This window comes from Passer domesticus, chromosome 5 (genome assembly GCF_036417665.1).
Source record: "Passer domesticus isolate bPasDom1 chromosome 5, bPasDom1.hap1, whole genome shotgun sequence".
Classification (NCBI taxonomy): domain Eukaryota; kingdom Metazoa; phylum Chordata; class Aves; order Passeriformes; family Passeridae; genus Passer; species Passer domesticus.
Genome location: NC_087478.1, coordinates 53,369,387 through 53,390,404, shown reverse-complemented (window position 1 = coordinate 53,390,404; position 21,018 = coordinate 53,369,387). Strand labels below are relative to the sequence as shown.

Below are 21,018 nucleotides of genomic sequence, written 5' to 3'. Positions count from 1 at the left end.
GGACTACTGAAGCATGATTCCTACTGGCTTTGTGCCATGAGGCTCAACTGGGCAGAATCTCAGATGCCTAATACAACAAAAAGTCATCTTAGTTTTTCCCCCAAAGGGCTCCTTGAGGGATCTCTTGTCTTTTCCCAGATGCCATTTATTAGTGTCTGTATTATACCGCAATGATTATTACCCCTTATCATCTTAGGAGAGATGTTGGTCCCTGTTTGTGCAAGCCAGAGCCTTTTCTGGGATTAAACCCTTGGCTCCCTGGTGGTGGTGACACACGGGAGGCACACAAATGCATGTCCCCAGCCTGCCACATGGGGCCAAAGCTTGCAGCTGGGCCATTAGCACAGCTCTGGAAAAGAAATCTTTGAAAACTCTGCATTTCATATGTTGATTAATCTGGCTCTTGAGAAGGACACAAGATTATAGCTGAAGATACCTGGACATTTCATGCTGTTTTTGAGTGGCTGAAGAAAATTTATTTATTTTATTTAATTGTTTAAGTTACTGTTTTCTTCATTGGCCACTGCTGACACATGGATGGCTGTGCAACAATTAGTGCAGAGCTGTGTGCCTGTGGTGATAGGGTTCACTGAAGCATTCTGGCTCATGGCAAGAGCAAAAGAAGCAACAAAACTGAACACCACCTTAGAGTCAATCCTCTTCAGAGGAGCTCTGTAATGAACAGAGCAGAAATTAGCCAGACATGTCCAATTAATTACAAAATGCTGGCTTAATTAGTTCAAAGTGAAATTGATGGACTAACATGTGACACTAACAAACCTGTGACTGTCAGTTCTGTCAGCAGTGCTGAAATTCAATGACCTTGCTTTGAATGATGTGATGGGGAACCTGAAAATGGGATGGTGGTTTGGATCAGCCCTGAAGTAAATAATGGGTTATTACACCAGTTTGCCACTGCCAAACCTTAGAAACAACATATGCTTAATCACAGAGCAGAACCCAGTTTAAGCCCTATTATCTTTTGCGATCATTTACTATTCCTTGAAGTTGGAGGAGGGGGTTTCATTTATTTTTTTAAACTCTGATTTTAGGCAAAAAAAAAAACCAAACAGTATTGTGTGGAATTCAAGAAAGTACACGCCACAGGAATGTCATCCTGCCCTTAGGCAAATAGCTGAGCAAACCCCAAACACCAGACTTTCAAAAGCAAACTTGTAAGCAGCTTTCTGCAACCTCCTCTGTAGGAGCAGGCATGAATTAAACATGCTTATCCCTCCCATGGCTTTGCTGAGGCAACTGTTGTATAAGAACAAAACTACCTAGAGGTATATGAGCTCAAATGTCAGATAATAAACCTTTCCTGCTCTCAGTCAATTTTTAAGTTTATATTTTTAATAATGCCAAAACCTAGGACACTTTCCTTCCTTCAGATTGTTTTTTGTTTAACCCTGATGGATACATTACTGATGAGAACCAAGCATGAAAAGTGTCTGATACTTGGCTGCATTATTTCATACAATTAGTGGTAATTGTATGTTAGCAGCTGAGATTATCTAAGAACAAAAGAAAAAAAAGAAAAAAGACAAAAATAACAACCAAAAAAGTGCCTTTGCTACAGCTATTCCTGGCTTGTGTTGTGCTGAAATAGCCAGCAATAAAGGGGAGTCTTGATGATATTAAGGACACGAATTTGGCATTCATTTTTCTAAGCAAATATTTCTATTTTATTTTCGAGATGTCAATATATTATAAAGGATTGCTCCACAAGAGTTTAAGTGACGTTCACCACCTACTTCACTGTCCCTTACGAGCCTCCAGAATCCTGGAATGCTTCTGCCAAGGCGTTGGAGTGACAGATATTCCTGCCACTAGAGGGTATGGTGTCTCCATCATTTATACCTGGCCAGCCCTCATTCATCGTGGTTGCACGAACACCTGGCTTTTCAGGAGGTTCAAAACTGAGGCAAAGCATCCTCAGGGAAGCCCAAAGGAATTTTTGGTTCTTTGGGATAGGAGCAGCCTGCTTTGCTGCTCTCAGCTGAAGAATACTTTTCAGAAAGCTGCAAGTATGAGTGAGAACTGACCAGTGGAGCTAAATGGAAAATGTAATTATCAGGATCTGTGGGAAAAGTTAATTTAAAAAGTCCATAACCAGAGCAGTTTAGCAACAGTGGGAAATCCCAGCCTGTCATCCCAGGCTGAACAAGGAAGGCTGATGTATAAACCCATTAATCATGTTCCCTTGTGCTTGGGTGGTAGGACCTCTCAGCAGCCAAAAGAAAGGTTCTGAAGGCTATGAAGAAGCCCTGGATAAAAACACAGCTGAAGAGATCCCTGACTGATAATTCTGAGGAGGGAAGAGCTTGTTCTCACTCCATGGAGGTAACAAGTTTTATGCCAACGTAGCAGCCCTGAAGCAGAACAGAGGGTACCACAGCATGAGCCAGAGATAAAGATTGGGCCATGACAGCCCTTCTTCTACAGCATTTGGGATCCTTCAGGGAAAAAAAACAAACATCTGTGTGTTCAGCTCTAGGGATTCTTCTGCCAGGTGACAAATGCATTTTTTCTGCTTCCAGCTAGTGAGAAAAATGAGCTTCAAGAAACAAGTTACTTGTGAGCTGTTAGAAGGCTCCATGCTAACCACTAGCATTTGGGAGCAAGATATATCTTTGATTGTCTGTCTTATTGTACTGAGGTTGAGAATCTGAACATCTGAATAACAAGCCCAGTGAAGAAATTGCAGTCTAAGTTAAACATGTGAAAGCTCCTTCTTAGTCTTTTAGAAAAATGGGAAAGACATTATCTTCTCAGTCCAGCCCCTCTCTGCTTTGTGATCTCTCAGAGAGAGGTGAAAGAAAAAATGCTTAAATCAATAGATGTTGCAGATGAAAAAAGTATTCCTTTAAAGAACAGGAGATACAAAGCCTGTGTAAAAGTAAGAGTTTCACCTTGCCTTTGATAAGATCAAGATACACACAGATATGCAGCCAAACACTGCTTTTAGGTGACCAGAATGTCACTTCAGCTGCCTCCAAGTCCCCTTGAACCAGGGCACTTAGGTGACATCTGAGTGAGAAAGTAAAAATGCCAGTGCCAAGTTCCAGATTCGCCACAGCTCGGTCTTGCAGTGGAAAGCCATCAGGCAGACTCACGAGATTTTGCTCTGCTAATCTGGATTCCATTTCATGGCTATCAGATAACCCCACCACGGTGATTGCTATGCTGCTGTTGTCCCCAGCCAGTGGCAGTGCAGATGGCCAGGCAGCAGGGCTGCCTTTATGGAGAGGGTGATGCCTGAGGAAAGCAGTAACACAGGAATTCTGTCTGAGAAGGGACTGTGAGTGGGTCAGGGCTGCAAGGCTTCTGTAACTCAGCTCTTCCCTCCATTCTGCACGTGGAGAGCCTGGGCTGGTAGAACTAATCCCAGGTGAGACATGAGCTGATGGAGTCTATGTCAGTGTCTTGCTGTAAACCCCAAACTGTGAAAACTTCCAGTACCTTAGCTCAGTGGCAGTGTGGGGAAGGGGCTAGTTAGGATCAGGTGTAATGCAGAGTCTCTGTTGTTGTTCTTGTGCAAGATAAAACCCCTGAGAGCTTCACCAGAGCCAAATTTGTTCTTCTGGGTTCAAAATATATCTGGGTGCAGATATACCACTTGGGGACATGGGTCAGTGCTGGCTTGGGCTTGGTGGGTGGACTCACTGGCTTAGGGGTCCTTTCCAGCCATAATTATTCTATGTTACATTGTGACATTTCCTTCAGGAATAAGGAATTTAGGTGTCATAAGTGAAAGAAGCTGGACCTGCAGGACTAGAAATGCCAGACAAGAGAAATTTTGACCTCTGGAAATAAGGGCCGGACTCAAAGCTAGAAAAGATACGATACTCATTTATGCATTTAAAAAGGATCTATGCCCAGATGCTCTTTACTAGCATAGCTAAAAGCTGTCCTGTGCAGGGCCAGGAGTGTGACTTCAATGGTCCTTGTGCATCCCTTCCAACTCAGGATATTCTATGAAATGTATTTACTATTAATTATTGAAAGTATTATGTCACTTCATTTCCCCAAAACACATGTATACAGGTGAAATAGGAGGATTCTCTGCAGAAACCACCCCACAGGTTTTGAGGGAGGGAATGAGATGTTCAGAAAGATGATTACTGCACCAATAAAATATGTACAATCCATGAAAAAAAAAAAAATCACTTGCAAAAAGAGGTTTTAAGAGTATTGTCCTGACAATGAAGAACATAAAGACATAGTTTGGTATATTCTGCCAAAAGTACAGGGACTTGCCATGAGACTGCATTGCAATGAAAGTGTGAATTTTGTGGATACTGTATGAGTCTGAAAAAGGCCTTGGAATTAGTGCAGCTCCATGTATTCTGTTACCAGTGCTTATTATATTGCATAACACCCACATCCTGGTGGGTCCACTTCAGTTCCTGGAATTTAAACTGACTTTCAATGCAAGTACATGCACAAGTCACAGGAGAGTTTTAGAGCTCTTATTAGCAGGCATGTGGAAATTCAGAGTTGAAGGACGTGCTGGTTTTGTCTGGAACAGGGTTAATTTCCCTCACAGTAGTTGGCACAGAGCTGTGTTTTGGATTTGTGCTGGAAGCAGAGTAGTTAACACTGAGATATTTTAGTTCTGGCTGAGCAGCAATTACACAGCACTGAAGCCTTTTCTGCTTCTCACCCCACCCCATCAGTGAGGAGGGTGCACAATGTGTTGTAAGGGGACACAGCCAAGACAGGTGACCCCAACTGGCCAAAGGGACATTCCAGACCCTTTGGCATCATGCTCAGCATATAAAGCTGGGGGGAGAAGAAGGAAGTGGGAAGATGTTTGAAGTGATGGCAGTGTTTTCCCCAGGTGTATCTGAAGGAGTCCTGTTCTCCTGGGGATGGTTGAACACCTGCCTGCCTATGGGAAGTGGTGAATTAATTCCTTGTTTTGCTTTGCTGGCTTGCTTGGCTTTTGCTTTCCCTATTAAACTGTCCTTATCTCAACCCATGAGGTTTCTGGCTTTCACCCTGCCAGTTCCAGCTTTTTTCCTTCCCAGTGGGATAGGGGAGAATGAGTGGCTGTGTGGAGTTAAACCGCAATAAAGTCATTTTCAGTTCTCAGTCTTGATGTTGCCTCCTCAAGCTCCACTTTACTCTGCCTCATCCTGGGTTTTACCTCCTGTGGGTTACCACATCCTAGCTGTGCAGGCTGGATGGATTCCTGTGGAAGACACAGTTCTGTGATGGTTGGTTCATGGATTTAGATAAAGCAGCCACAAAACAAATTTATGCCCTTTGTCCATTTGTAAATGTCCACTGAACCTGAAGAGGTTGACTGGGTGTAAAGAAGGGCATATTTCCTTTGGCTTAAAACTCAACTCACTGAAGTGGATTGCTCCGAAAACACTAAACATAGTCTTCTCTAGAAAGCAAGAGATTTGTAATTTTAGAGGATTTCTGGAAAGAAGAATAAAATACTAAAATTAATCTTCATACCCACATGCAAACTTTATGTTTTCCAAATGTATTGCTAATTTCCAGAGGTATGATACAATACTGCTTATTATGGGATTGTATTGCTTCCTGCCAATTCCCTCTTAGCCTGGTAGGCCACAAGCATAACTCACATGTGCATGCTGAAACCTAGAAATACCTAACAGAAGATCCAGCGTAATTTTCATCGTCCAAAAATGTGGAGTGCCTAACACTGCCTTTGTTTACAGATATATTACCTGAGGGTGTGGCCAAGGGCAATGTCACCTTACGACAGACCAGGTTGTTCAGAGCCTCATCCAGACTGGCCTTGGACACTGTCAGGGATGGGGCAGCCACAGCTGCTGTGGCCAACCTGTGCCAGGGCCTCACCATCCTCAGAGGGAAGAATTTCTTCCCAACATCCAATCTAAACCTGCTCTCTGTCAGTGTGAAGCCATTCCCCCTTGTCCTGTCACTCCAGGCCTTATCAAGAGTCTCTCTCCATCTTTCCTGTGGGTTCCCTTCAGGCACTGGAAGGCCACAAGGAGGTCACCCCAAAGCCTTCTCTTCTCCAGGCTGAAGGATCCCAATTCTCTCAGCCTTTCCTCCCAGCAGAGCTGCTCCATCCCTCTGATCCCCTTGGTGTCCCTGCTCTGGCCTGGCTCCAGCAGCTCTCTGTCCTTCCTGTGCTGGCCCCAGGGCTGGGTGCTGCTCTGCAGGAGGGGCTGAGCAGAGCAGGGCAGAGGGGCACAATCCCCCCTGCCCTGCTGCCCACAGTGACTTGAACGCAGCCCAGAAATTTCTCCCTTTCTTCCTTGGAGTGACTTTTGAAAGGTTCTTTTCTTTGCACTTGCTCCTTAAAGAAGAAAGAGTGGGCTGTCATTTCCTACCCTCTCCCCACTGATTGTTGTATCTGCTGTACTTCAGTTTTCCAGTCAGTCTCACCGTCCCTTAGGCCACTGCATGTGCGTTCATTTACACATGAAAATATGTCCATGCACTCCAACTCTTGCCCTGCATATAACAAAGGCAAATATGAGTATTTTCTCTCAAGATTTTGTGCAAACATAGATGCTGGCAGCTCAAAACTAAATATGTATTTGGTACTCATACTTTTTCATTTGGAGAAATGGGATACATAAGATTAATCATGTCCAGAATTATTGATTATTAACTATAAACAAGTCTGGAGCAGACAAACCTAAATGAACTCACATAAGGACAGAAAAATCTCACCTGATGTATCTGTGCATTAAAAAATAAGAATCTTACAAACTGTACTGTGCTGCTTATAGGAAATAATCCTCCCCATTAAAAAAAAATAAATTTCTTCAGCTTGCCTTGCTACTATTGTTGCAATATCCAATGTTTCTAGATGTGAAGTCTTCCTTTTCATGGAAAGAAGGAGGAAAAAATTGTTTCAGTGACATATTCCTACAGGGAAAGCCTTTAACCTGAATTTCTCCAGTTAATAGTTATAGTTCTGATGAGGTTCCATTGAAACTTCTTAGAAGTCTTTGTCAAAATATAAAGAATTTTTCTTAATGTGTTTTATTTGGGTATTCCTGTAAAGTATACTTTCCCAAGTTCCCAAGAAGAATTCTCTAACAGTAAAAGGAAACTAAGCTTAAAGACATTGTTTTCCTTCCAGCCTTCATCTTGTTGAGTTTGTGGCTAATTCTATATTTGTCCTGTGATTCTTAAAATTCCTTCAACTTTTTCTTTACCTTCTGTGTTATGTCTTGAGACCATAATGCCAAAAATGCTCTGAAAAACTGTTTTGTAAAGAAGACAGAATTATTACAATACTTTCCCTGCTGATTGTTTTGGCAAATACATTTGGCAATAAAGAAGATTTAAGAAAATTCATAAATACATGAAAATAAGCCAAGACTTTAGATAGAGGTCCATCCACACCATTCACAGAGGGAATGTGTGTGGTGTATATTTAAAAAAAAAATTTAAAGCATAGGTGGCTGCTATCATGCTGTCCCTCCATGTTCGTGTTAATGAAAAGGTACAGTAGGACAGTAAAAATATGTTTCTCATCTTTAACAGGAATACGAGGACAAGCAAAGCATACAGAGTGGGCTGTGCATGATGCTTTAGTCAGTGTAGAAGGAGTATTCAGGAGGAGGTCAAGGACTCACTGTGGTGTCCTCTCCAAAGGGGAAGGGATCTTCTGAGATCCACAGCTGCTCCCGGTTGAAAGGAATGACAAAAGTCAGAGGGTCTGAGAAAGTTTACCAAGTTTATAGGTAAACCATACACCCCTGCCATGCAAATCTGTGTGAGTTTGTCCCTGATCTCCAAGTGCACACAGGTGGTGGGTTTGGAACAAAAGGGTGGGGTGGAAGGGAAGAGAGTGAGAGAGGGATCAAAGAGGGGGAAGGGAGGGAGGGAGGGAGGGAGGGAGGGAGGGAGGAAGGAAGGAAGGAAGGAAGGAAGGAAGGAAGGAAGGAAGGAAGGAAGGAAGGAAGGAAGGAAGGAAGGAAGGAAGGAAGGAAGGAAGGAAGGAAGGAAGGAAGGAAGGAAGGAAGGAAGGAAGGAAGGAAGGAAGGAAGGAAGGAAGGAAGGAAGGAAGGAAGGAAGGAAGGAAGGAAGGAAGGAAGGAAGGAAGGAAGGAAGGAAGGAAGGAAGGAAGGAAGGAAGGAAGGAAGGAAGGAAGGAAGGAAGGAAGGAAGGAAGGAAGGAAGGAAGGGAGGGAGGGAGGGAGGGAGGGAGGGAGGGAGGGAGGGAGGGAGGGAGGGAGGGAGGGAGGGAGGGAGGGAGAGAGAGATTACCAGTCCTGGCACCACTGTTTACCGGCTGAGGATTATGCCTAGGATCCTGAGGCTCCTGTGTGCTCAGGCTTTATGGAGATATCTTTCCATAGATAAGTTTCCTCACCCTGGAGATAAGTTCCTTGTTTTCTATGCAAAATACTTGGCAGAAAATAAAAAAAAATCACTGAGGTTGGAAAAGACTTCTGAGATAATCAAATACAACCTGTGACCAATCCCCACTGTGTCAACCAGCCCAGAGCATAGCGTGCCACATCCAATGTGGCACACAACCCTTCCTAAGAAGAAACTGCTCCTTATGTCCAGCCTGAACCTCCCCTTGTGCATCCTGAGACCATTTCCTCTTCTCCTGTCACTACTTGCCTTGGAGAAGAGACCAGCTCCCACCTTGCTACAACCTCCTCTGGAAGTGCAAAGCCAAACCGTGTTGTGGCATTGCCCCATGGTAGGAGCAGTTTGTAGAGTCTAATTTCTGTCTCCACAATGTCACCAGAAAGGTTCAGAAAGTGTGGCACAGCAGCAGTACCACATTTGGTCACCAGCCCAGCCATCTCTGTATCCTTTCTCTTGCCATACTATGCATTAGGCAGCTAATTTTCAGGAAGCTGCTAATTGAACCTTGATGACCAAGCGTGAATTGGTTCCTTTATGCTTCATTTGGAGGGGGGATTATACTTAAACCGTCAGACTTTGTTTTTCCTTCCAGTAACTCTTGGATGTATTTTTCTTTCCCCCACTTCTTCCTGATGTAACTGTAGGTGTTGATCTTTATATGATTCATCATGTAAGTATCCAGTCCCTTTTTTACTCTTGACAAATGCTTAACCTCAAAGTACTCTGTGACTGATTAATCCCACGCTAAATGGCACTGATATCCTCCATGGGCCACAGGGGGCTATGCAGGGGGTGCATTTGCATCCCTGTCAGGTGACTTCTCCCTCCCCCATTAGCCTCAGGTAAACAATAGCACAGTATAGAGTTCCTACATCTGTCAGCATGCTCTATTCACATTAAGTGACCAAAATCCTTGATGCTAAACCAGATCACAGGAATAAAGGATATTTTGAAATCTGGTGTGCTTTCTAGTTCTGCTTGCCTCCTACAGAGTTGAGCAACACACACTCTGCAACAAATGGTGTTCACTTCTTGAGGTCTCATTTTGATATGTTTAGATCTGTTTTATCATATTCAAAATCTGCTCCAACAGAAAAAAATTACAATTTATAACAAATGATAATAAAAAGATAATGCCCATTGTTTTCATGAAAGTTGTGGAAAGCCACCAGGATGACAGGCACAGAAAATGTTAGAGATGCCCAGGAACCAAAGTTATTCTCTTTGCATTGAGCACAAAATGCTGAAAGAGTGAGGGGGACGCGTGATGCCAAACACGAATTCCAGGTGAATGCTTTCCTGCTTCTTTATGGAACCCAGTAGTGTTATTGCAGCCTCATTTACACTGCCGCAGTTCCATCTGGGTCAGTATTTCCTTTGGAAATCCTATTTTCAGGGCTTTAGAAACTGCCTATAAAAAGCCTTAATGGGCAGAAATCTTGGCAGCTCTGCTCTCAGTACGGGAGAAAGCCATTGAGTTTTAAGAGGGTTTATTTCCCTCTAAGTTGTAACTCAAATTACTTCATGGGCTTTACTTAGAGGAACGTTTTCAGACTTTCAGTGTCCTCTTGTGGCCTGGACTAAGGAAGTCTTATTGCTGAACATGAATAACACCTGTTGCCCAGTGAGGAAATCCAAGGATGAGTCTCTTGGGTCACTTTTGCCCAGACCTCCCAGCTGTAATATAGTCCTGGCAATTCTTATATGGAAAAGGGGAGAGCAGATAAAACTGAGGGATAATTCAGCACTCTTTCCCCACCTTCACCCCAACATATTCCTGGTACCAAATATAGAAGATTAATATCCTGACCAATTTCTTTCTATTCATGGAGGCCATAAACCAGGCACATATATTTTCTTTTCCCCAGTTCAGGGTTTAATTTCACACCTTGGGCCTTCTTATTTATCCCCCAGCCCTTTTAGGTAGTCTGAACACATGATTAAGAATGCATAAAGGTTATTGACACTTGTTTTATGGGCTCTTTGAACTGTTCAAGTGATATAAAGGGAACACAAAGTAATAGGAAACAGAAGCAGCAGTGTGTTAGTAATAGAAAGAATAGGAAGAACAGTCTCTTAGGCTGGTGGCCATCTCAATGGTTTGCTTCATTCTTACTCCACCAAACCTAACTCTATTTGCAGTGGTCAGATGCCCTGTTCCTCCTCTCGGTGGTCTGTCCACTGTGGAAATCTCTCCACAGAAGCCTTGGAATGACAGCGTGGATTCCATGTCCATGCCATGGCACGGCAGCACTACCTCTCAGGACAATGTTGCAGTTTGGTGGCTGGAATTGCAGTTATAGGTGATTTGAAGCAAAGCTTCACCTCCTTGTGCACCTCTTACACAAGGTTGGAAGCCCCAGGAAGGATTTGTGTGTGTGGTGATGAGCAAACACAGACCTCCAGAACATTTCAATTTCTTACCAACACTGATTTGGATGTCTTGAGAAATAGCATTAAAAAATAAAGGAGTGTGAGAACTTCAACAATCCCTTCTGTAGCCACGCTCAATTGTAAAAAAAGTGAAACATCCCTCACTCCCTTCTTTAATGTACAGATAACCTAATTCTGTGCACAAAACCGAAGGGGAACTCAGTCCTTCTGTCAATGAAGGACCTCTGAACGCATTATTCAGTGAGATTTATCTTTTCTTGTTGTCACAGCTTCATGTCATTGATGCTCTGTCACTCAGAGTTATCCTCATATTTTTGGTACCACTTCTGCCTGGGAATTATCTCCTGCTTTAGGTGCATTTACTCCTTCTTATTTGTGTCACTTTGTGCTTGGCTTTACTCAGAATGTTTTTGTTTACTTTGAACTGGTTTGCCAATTTTTCAAGATCTTTCAGATTCTGATCCAGTCCTCCAAAGCACTTAGAATTTCCTTTCTCTCTACATGATATTCAAATCTTTATGAAACCCATTAAGCACTTAGCCTCAGTTAATACTTTGTGCAAATAATGAACTTTTCAGTTCTTAGTCCAAACAAACAAAACATTTAGCCTTGAACATAAGTTATTTCTTCTTTTTTCTCTTAGAGAAGAAAATCCTTTCCTACTCAGCATATTCTGTGATTCTGTGAAAAGAAGTCATTATGAGTCAATGGAAATATTTTTGTTTTCATTGCTGACAATTCTAATAAAAGCAAAGAACTGAATGAGAAATGAAAAGCTTCATTAGGTAACACTGAAAAATAACAAAGAAATGCACTCTTTCTACTTAACCCAGTGCTTAAGCTGCTTACTCAAAGTACCAGAGATTTAGATTCACTGCCTTCTCCCATGAAGAAGTGTCAAATCCCCAGCTCCTAGAATGCCCTGGCGTCCAAACTCTTTGTCAGATCTGGGCAGCTTTTCAGTTTCCCTTTTGAAGCACTTTTACAATAAGCTGAAGTGATCCCTGGCAGAGGGACAAGAACCAGGGCATTCCCTTTTCCAGGTGAGTATCCCAATGAGTACAGAGAGAGCACCAAGCTCCAGCTGTTCTTTCCCATGTCTTGGACAGCCCTGTTCTTGGGCAGTGATCCTTTTATGAACAGCAGCCAGCAGAGGAACCTTCTCCCACCAGTCTAAACCAGAATATTCTTAATGGAGATATGGATAATGCCTTAGATGTGGAATAGGACAAGGGTAACCAATTCTTCACATCTAAAAGGTGCCTCACATCCAAAATGGTGTTCTCATAAAAAGGAATGAAGATCCTTGCTCCACTTGAGCAAGCCAAACAGAAAAATAAAAATAAAAAAATTCTGAAAACTTTGCCAAAATCACTGCATCTTTTCAGGCCAACCCCAAACTTGTTCTTCAGTGAGCTGAACATAACAAGTACATTCTTTGAGTGACACTCACTTGTGACAACATGAGACAAGTGTCTGTCTGGATCCTGAGAGGATCCAACACTGACGCCTTCCAAAACAACTAAGAGGGACTTCAAGCAGCTTCTACTGAAAATATCTGAAGAAAAATTTTTCTGGCTTTGGGAAGGCCAACATGATGTTATGGTACCATAAGCCTAACAAAAAATACGTTTGAACTGTTCCCTCTTTAGGTAATGTTACTCTGAGCTCCCAGATGTGGCCAAGCAGAACAGTCTGTGCTGCTCTGTTCTCAGTTGCCATTTGGAACGGCTTCCCCAGCCTAAACCACACCAAGATTGAGATAATTAGAGAACCTAATACAAAAACAGACGCAGTTTAGTTTGAAATTCATTAGTAACAAATGCTGTACAATATCCTTGCTGCTAAACTACTCATCAAATAGTTAAGCTTGAGGAAGCCAGTCCTGCATATTGGTGATGGACTGGGGTGGTAAAGGAAGTGCTGATCCCGTCAGCTTGCTGAGCTCTATATCCTCAACAGAATAGGAAGCTTTGTGCACACTGCAATTGTGGTGAAAGAAACCCTAGACCTCTAGCAAAAATCAGTGTCTGGTAAGGCCCTTGCTCAGTGCTATGTTTGGGTGAGGATTACAAGGTTTATTTTCAATTCTTATTTTTGGATCGTAACCACTGAAGAATATTTGTTGGAGATGTTCCAATGTCTGGAGTGAGTTTCTTGTCAAATGACAACACTCTAAGAATGGACTGCAGAAGACTCAGAAGTAGAGAGGCCCTCAGCCCTGGGTGTCCCTGTCTGCAGGGAGGGCTCCGAGCAGGCCCAGGCTCTGCTCCGGGGGCCCAGCGATGGCACCAGAGGAACGGGCAGGGACTGATCCCAGGAGGTTCCACCTGGACAGGAGGCAGAACTTCTTCCCTGGGCACTGACCGAGCCCTGAACAGATTGTCCAGAGAAGGTGTGGAGTCTCCTCACTGGGGACATTCCAGACCCCTCTGAACACAATCCTGTGCCTTGAGAAATTCATGGCACACTGCTACAACAAACCAATGGCTCAGCATGTGGCCTCAAAAACCAGTATTTCCCAACACCAACAGGGTGAGAACACCCTAAGCAAATGGCCAAAGCATGCCTAAAGTTTTCTATACATGCCTTTCTATACACACCCTGCACAGCGCAAAGCTTTATACTTATCACAGACTTGACTTAGATTTCAGGCTGCCTTTTCAGCGGTTTTAGAAAAGTTTCCCATAGCTAACTTCAGTGGAAAAGATCAATCTGTATCTACCAGTCAGATATCTATAAAGACTTTAATTAACCTTCATCCTTGTTTGCTCTTGACAAGCTACAGGAGCAGACCTGAAGGACAAAACAGCAACAAAAGGGAACAAAGCATTCCCAGCTGGCACTGATTTCTTATTCAGCTTCCGCTGTAGGATTTTATATGCATCTTTCTGTAGATTTGGCACTGGCCAGGAGTAGAAAAGAGAGCTGCTCTTGCTGGCCAAGAGGTGCAGTTCAGAACTACAGTTTTCATGCAAACTTATTACGAAACTGTTTATGGCAATGCTGAACTCATATGCATAAATGTAACCTAAAAACCTTAGGAGATTTTCAAGCCTCCAAGAAAAGCCAACATCTTTAGGAATACCATGGACACAAACCCAGTACTTGAGTTTAAAAGCATATCTGAAGAAGAATGTTGTGGAGAATATTTATATTGAATATTTCAAGCAAAATTTTTATGTTCTTACATTCTTAAATGTTCATGGTTTTGGGCTATGAAATATGAGACTTTTGCAGTTGTGATGTACATAATACAGCTTTGGATGTTGCAAAGCTGCCAGTGTTCCTGGGGAGATACATCTAAAAAATGCTTTCTAGAGTTTTTAACAGTAATAACTCTCATTTCAGTTCCTCACTCTGCTCTGTGAAGCAGATCTGTGGCAGTTTTGTTCCTGGGAGGTGCTAAGATAATCTGTTGCTTGCTAGGTTTTGCTCTGCACTGCTCATAGCAGGTTTGAGAGGCACAAATGAGAGATCTCACCATACTGTGCATCTGATCTCAATAGCTGCAAGTCATTCAGGAAGCACAAGTGGAGATGGATCACCATGGAGTTCCACAACAAGTTCCAGTGTGCACAAACATGTCAGGTTATATCCATTAGCAGAGAGGTGAAAATGATCTGAGGGAATCTAGAGAGATTTGGCATCCAGCAGCAGCCTGATTTCTTTCTCTGCTCAGCATTGTTTGTATGTGCAGTCTTAGATTGAGCACTCTGTCCCAGAAGAGAAACGACCCAGGGTCCAGATTCCACTTTTTTATTAGAACTGATGCTTTTGGAAACAATCTTGGCAACATTCTGGGCAGAATTTTGTCCTTGTTCCACACACAGAAGCAGATTCTGTGAAGAATTTTGTCCCTGTCATGCAGACAGAAGCAGATTTTTCTTTCCCATTTATCTTTCACTTCCATATCTTCCCCTCTATATCCTCCCTCTGTTTTTTCCCTCCGCCTCAAATAATAGGTGCCTAAAAAGTAAGGGTGTGCTTTCTGGATGTACTATTTGAATGGATTTTAAATATATGTATCTGGATACACCTCTATTCCTCAGCATCTTGAGTGTCTAATCATCTTGAGCACTGCTTCCAGTTAGGAGTAAATTCTAAGTTAACAAATTTAAAATTGGACAGTGCAAAAGGCTTCTTCCCTTCTCCCTATTGATCACAGCATCTTCAAAATTATTATTAGTTTCTCTCCTTAATAAAAAACAGTTAAACAGGGGCATGTCACAGCCATAATGAATGGGGGGAAAGTGTATTTAATTGTGTGCTGCTCAGGATAACCATGGCCACAGCTCAGCAAAAGACTATCCAGTTTTTAAAAAAAACTCACAGTCTAATTAGAGTGACCAAACCTCCTTTTTCTTAAAGTAAAGGATGTACAAGCCTCAATGAGCATAAATTTTAGCAGACTGGCATGAACAAGAAAAGTCTTGAGTAATATATATGAACACATGTAAAGAAATTTGAAGTTTGCATCTATATTTTAACAGATTTCAGTGGGACCACACTAGGCTCAAGGAAAAGAATTTGGAAGGGCACTATCCTAAAATCCACATCTGTGGAATTTTCACTGTAATGGGATGTTTTTATGCTCAGAACAAGGGTTTTGTCCTTTGTTTATACAGCATGACAATGCCATTGTGGGAGACACACAGATACAAAGGATGGGGAAAATAAGTGCTTTTGTCTCTCCTCTTGGGGCATTTGCTTTGTGGCTTAATTGTAGAAAAAAAAAAGTCCAGTAGAGAGAAGTCTAAATTTAGTCTACCCTTGGGGAAACCACACCATTTCAATATTTGTTGGTAATATTTCAATATTGCAACAAGTAACAAATTCTTTGGAGGTGGTTTTGTAGCCACTGAAATCAAAGTCAAATATCCCAGTGACTTTTTGGTAGCAAAGTAGAGGTCCTTTACTTTTGCAGAGAGCCTTGTCCTACTTTAGGCTCTCTAAATACTTCAGAAATCCTTTTGGCTGCTAAAAATAAAAGGTGTTGTGACATTTGTTTACAAATCTGCACCCTTGAGGAAGATCTGAATTGACTTCTTGACTCAATGGGGGCAGGAGAATTCCACTAAATGGAAATGTTTTAGTTTAAAATGCTAATACTTTTGTTTTACATCTTAATGCTACACTAACACTGAATTAAAATGGAGTCCCAACAGTAATATGCAATATCTGAATCAATACCACACAATTAGTGTCATGAAAATGAATATTAAATTATATAATAGTAGTGAGACTCACCAAAAAGAGGGGATTTTTAAGGGAATAAGGCCTTTGGTGTCCATTAACTCATGCCTGACTAACGCTAAATTATGATCAAATATCTGGAAAATACTTGTGAGAGCTTCACTAATGTCCAGAAAATGTATCCTAACTAATGCTACTGTGATAAATCCTGAAAGAATTCATTATGGCTCAGTATTTTTAATAGATAGTTGCCCATAAATTTCATCTCAACAAACTCTGGCATTACCACAGCCCCAGTGATTAGTCCCACAAAGATGCTCTGGTGGACTGTGTCCAAACTCTTTATTCAAAGACTACCCATGACTGCTTTTTCAGTTTGACATATTTCAACTTTGGAGCTTTCTGCCATGACTGGGAATCACATCCTGCCTCATTTTGTGGCTTCATGGTCAGTGAAATGCCTCTGTCCATGTGGCCTCGACAATGGATAGGCTGATGTGGATGTGACAACAGGAGGAGCACAAGGATGGATGTAATTTCTGTCTGTCCAATGTTATATAAATATTAAATTCATTTGTTGGACAAGAAAACTGCTTGGATTCAGATTCTATCAGACAGCAGATGTATGGATTTTTTAAGGTTGCTCCCTGCTCTCATGGAATCTCCCACATCTAACCCACTGCAGGTTATGGCAGGGCCTGGTCCCAATGCCTTCAATACATCAGGAATCTGGTTTGTATTCTCTGAATGTAAAATAACACATTTTCTATCAAACTATTTCCCTGCAAAATTAGCCTCCCAAATAAGCAAAGTGTTCTTTAATATTTGAAACATGAAAGCCATTTACAATTTATCCCAGCAAATTATTACAGACATACTCAAGCACGGGCCAATTTACAGGGCATGGGAACAATATAAATTTAAATTAAACTCTTGTAACTTCATGAAAATTGCAGATATCTCTTTCAAGTTCTCCTCTTCCTTTTAGTTGGATATGCTCCCTGAACGAAATTTAATGTAAATGTTACTGATTTCACCCAAAACACATGTCCAGACATGACAAAGTTTTTAGAGCATATGCTTTGCTGGATTTATGCCTGGATTAAATCCAGAGAAGCCCAGTGTGTAGGGAGCAGGACTGCATCCATACATGCTTATATGATTTCTAAATCATAGCTTTTTTTGTTTGCATTGGTCAAAAACTTACTTTCCATTTAGCCTTTATATTTATTGATTTTAAAAGGATTTCCCAAAGTAACAAGTATAAACCAGGAGTCAGGGCAGTGTTACATGAAGTTTATTTTCTATGTAGCCAGTAGACAAATGTACAACAGAAAGTTAATTTACCTGTTTTTAATAGTTTGTGGTCACCATTTGTCTATACATTTCTTATGTCATCTATAAATGAAATCTGTAACATTAAAAAACGCTTATTTACTTGGTTTTACTAGAACTACATAGAAATTGGATGCTACATTTTGATTTTCACAGGAAAAAAACCTGCAGTGGGTCACAGTCGTCCCTATTGTGTGCCAGAGATTAATTTGGCCTCGTGATAGATTTGGACATAATAAAATATGCTTCTACTCTGAACACATGCTACATTAAATGGCAGCTTATACCAATCAGTCCCACATTCTGAGCAGAGTCAAAATTGCTGACTTCAATGACAAAGTGATTTTTTACTGCTTTTTTCCAAAAAGTACATGCTTGAAATTGTAACTGAAGAATGTGCTTCTGCATATGGTTGAATTCAAAATATTTAGATGGCAGTGCAAGCTTGCCTTAGGTATGTGTTAAAGTACAGCCCCTGAGAAAAAAAAAGAGACTTGCCTGCACAACATAGGGTGTAGTAGCCAACTTCTGCTCCATCCAATAATTTAGTAGGTCAGGAAGTAGATCTATTTTCTGAAGAAAAATAAAAAGTATCTTCATGCAAGGTACTACCACCACCACCACCACTGTTTGTTTGGGGGGGGGGGGGGTTGTTGTTGGTTGTTTTTTTATTTATTTTTAATTTTATAACTGACACCCTTAATCAGCTCTTCTCTCTCCTTCTCCTCTGATATTGCAGTGCTTCTTTCTCATTATGTTAACATTGCTGTTAGAATTCTCTACACCTAAATTTTCTTCAAATCTTTCGGGGAACCCGAAGTAATGAATCTGTAGTCCAAGCTAGGAATCATGCTTTTCTTTCAAGTAAAGATATCAGAAGGCCCTGATTTCCACAAATGAAAACAATTTCTGTGTATTTGCTTCAATGCTTGCTTGACCTTTCTTGTGCATCCACAGGTACACATGTTCAAACACTCACACGAAAATCAAGCCCTGATATTGCTCTCTTGAAGCACCACTTTGGTTTGCTTATTCTCCTGTGAGTGCTTGGACTGCAGGTTCTTCCTACCCCACATAATGGACCTTTAACTACAAATTCAAGGTACCTTCTTTCCACTCACATCTTCAGAGTTACTTCAGCATGTGATCAAGTAAAGTGAGAAATTGAATTATTCTGTGTTGACATCCATGTTGCACAAAGTACAGTGCTCACAGGTGGCAAGTGAGTGACATTTCAATCAGCCAAGAGAAGTCTGCAGGAAGTCCAGCCATCCCTTATGTTCTTCCCCTCATGGAATTGGAGGTGCAGGCTGCAAGGAATGCTGTATTCCTGCCAGGCTTTATTTTCACAGGATCAACCATTTAGGCTATCAAAACATCAACAACTCCAAGACATCACCTTTATCTCAGGTAATCCTCAAGCTGGTTATTAGAGACTGGAAGAATATCCTGGGGGAGTGTCACTTAAGATTTACTTGATTCTCACCTGTTTTCCATGGAATGTGATATTTATATTTCCATGGGCCAGGATGCTGGGCTTGGTGGACTTTCATCTTGGATGTGTGTTGTTCTTGCATCCAGGCTGAACCTACAACCAACCCATCCTTATTCAAGACACAGAGTTATGAATAAACAGCACAATAATTCAGGTAAACTGCTATTTATTTCTTTGCTATTATTAAATAAGCAAATCACTCAAAATCTGCCTGGGCTGGGAACTGAAGCTCCATGGGGCCAACTGTCCTTCGGAGCTGTCAATTCCAGCTGAAAGAGGAGAGGCAGGAACTGGGACAGGATTAGTCCTGCTGAATATCAGCTCTCTGAAAATTGGATTCTGGCTCAAGCTGCTCACATGTAGCTCTGTCTCAAACACCTCGGGGGAGTGATTCATCTCTCTCATCTCAAAGATTAAACTAAGTGAGGAGAGCTAAATGTGGGGGAAATCAATCTTCTTCTCAGTTTCACCCTCTCTTGTCTTTCCATCCTCTTAATTTTTTTCACCCCACTGATTATATTCTAAACAACTGGATAATGATGTATAGCAAGCTTAATAAAGCTTATTAAATTAAAGAAAAAAAAAAAAAAAAAGGATTCTTAAAACTATCTGAGGCTGCCAAGGAATAACAAAAATATGCTTCACATATTTTCTTCCCAGAGTCTGAAGGACACAGAGAGTCAATGGAGACATTTTTGTTCCCATAAAAAAAGAAAAAACCCAACTGTCCTAGGGTGACATTATGACGCTTGTATCCCCAATTGTGTGTTCTGTTTATGCTGGATATTATGTTCTGTGCCTTCAAGACTGGCTCTGAAGAGTGAATGTTTTGTTTTGGTTTTTGTTATCAGACTGCTCCCCCACAGCTGGTGGGACACAGAGACGGGGCAGTACATAGTGCGGCTTTTGCTTTTTGCTTTGCTCATGCCTCTGCTGTGCTCCTGCTTTGCTTTTGCTTCTGCTTGTTAATCAGTTTAGCTCAGCAGTCCAAATCTTTCCCTGGTCTGTTTTTCCTTTCCCTTTTTTGAACTATTCAAACCTGCTCCGTACTGGGACCTGGGAAACACCAAGAGTTTGCCTCTTGTGGCCTACAGGAGCTATCCCCAGCGCCGGAGGGACCGACAACAGAGCGACCACTGAATTTGTCGTCCTTTTCAGATTGGTGAAAGAGTGTTGTCATCCGGTATTGTTCATTTTGTGTGCTGGGGGTGTTTTGCCTGTTAAATAAACAGGTTCTTTCCACTTCTCTCCGAAGAATCCTTCCCAAACCGGTGGGGGGGGGGGGGGGGGGGGCATGTGGGTGCGCTTTCTGGGGGGCCCCCTTTTGGAGGTTTTCTCTCAAATTTTCCCTAATCCAGGACAACAACCAATAATATTATTTTCAAGGGGTTTGCTTTGTTTTATTTTGTCCAGGTTAAGCCCAATCTTTTTCACTTCTTGGAAAGAAAAGTTTCCATTTTCTGTTGCAAACTTATTTCTACAATTACAAAACAAAAGCAAGGGTTAAGAATATGAATCACCAAGAGTTTTCAGGAGGAAAATTATCTGAAATTCCATTTTCTTCTGGTATTCAGAATTTTCTGTGTGCTTTCTTTTCAGTCTAAAAAGAAAAACTGTTTTGAATAGTCAAAAAACCAGTGTTCTTTCACAACTGTTCTTGCTTTCAGTTTCTTCCAGAGGACTCTGCCTTGTTGTGAGTAAGAACTGTTTCCAGACCTGTCCATGAGTAAAGTCTACTAATTTCCTTGAGCCAAAAATGGGCTTTTATGTCTGGGCAATGACTTCTGGATCAGATTTACTTATTTCAGAAAAAATGTCCCCTGATGCTGCCAGCAGCACTTGTAAGAGAGGATGTATGTCTGTATGGGATGCCTCCTGAGCCCAGGACTTTGTCTTCATCTGTGCTATAATTTCATCTACCTGTCAATGGGGATGATATTTACATCGACCTCGCAGAGGTGTTGCAAAGTTCACTTCATTAAAATTTGCCAAATGTCAGATCCTTGGAAGCAAGATGGGATGGAATTATAAAGAAGTTATTTTTAGTATTCAGAAATTAATCTTTTAACCTGCTGGAACAGATGCTCTTTGCCTTTCTCTGTGCCCTCCAGGCTGCTGAACTCTGGTGATTCATGAGCAGAAATTAGCTGCAGACTTTGCCTGCAGACAGGGTAAGGATTGCATCAGACCCTGTGGAAATAAAAATATGTTCTCAAAGACCTGTTGGAGTCCTTTTGAATGTGAAGATTG

General features: G+C 41.7%; 1 protein-coding gene across 4 annotated transcripts in view; it reads left to right on the top strand.

Annotated features, from left to right (window-relative positions):
• Positions 1–21,018, top strand: part of LOC135300752 (potassium voltage-gated channel subfamily A member 5-like) — a 156,428-nt gene that overhangs the window by 118,801 nt on the left and 16,609 nt on the right. Inside the window, exons 2-4 of one of the 4 annotated variants that reach the window (XM_064420532.1) lie at positions 18,855–18,922; positions 19,840–19,951; positions 20,436–20,987. The exons of 1 other annotated variant lie outside the window; for it this stretch is intronic. The gene's annotated coding sequence lies outside the window, so the exon portion shown is untranslated. Of the gene's footprint in view, positions 1–8,992; positions 9,019–18,854; positions 18,923–19,839; positions 19,952–20,435; positions 20,988–21,018 lie in introns of those variants that run through there. 2 more of the 4 variants (XM_064420535.1, XM_064420537.1) reach the window with 2 other exon arrangements.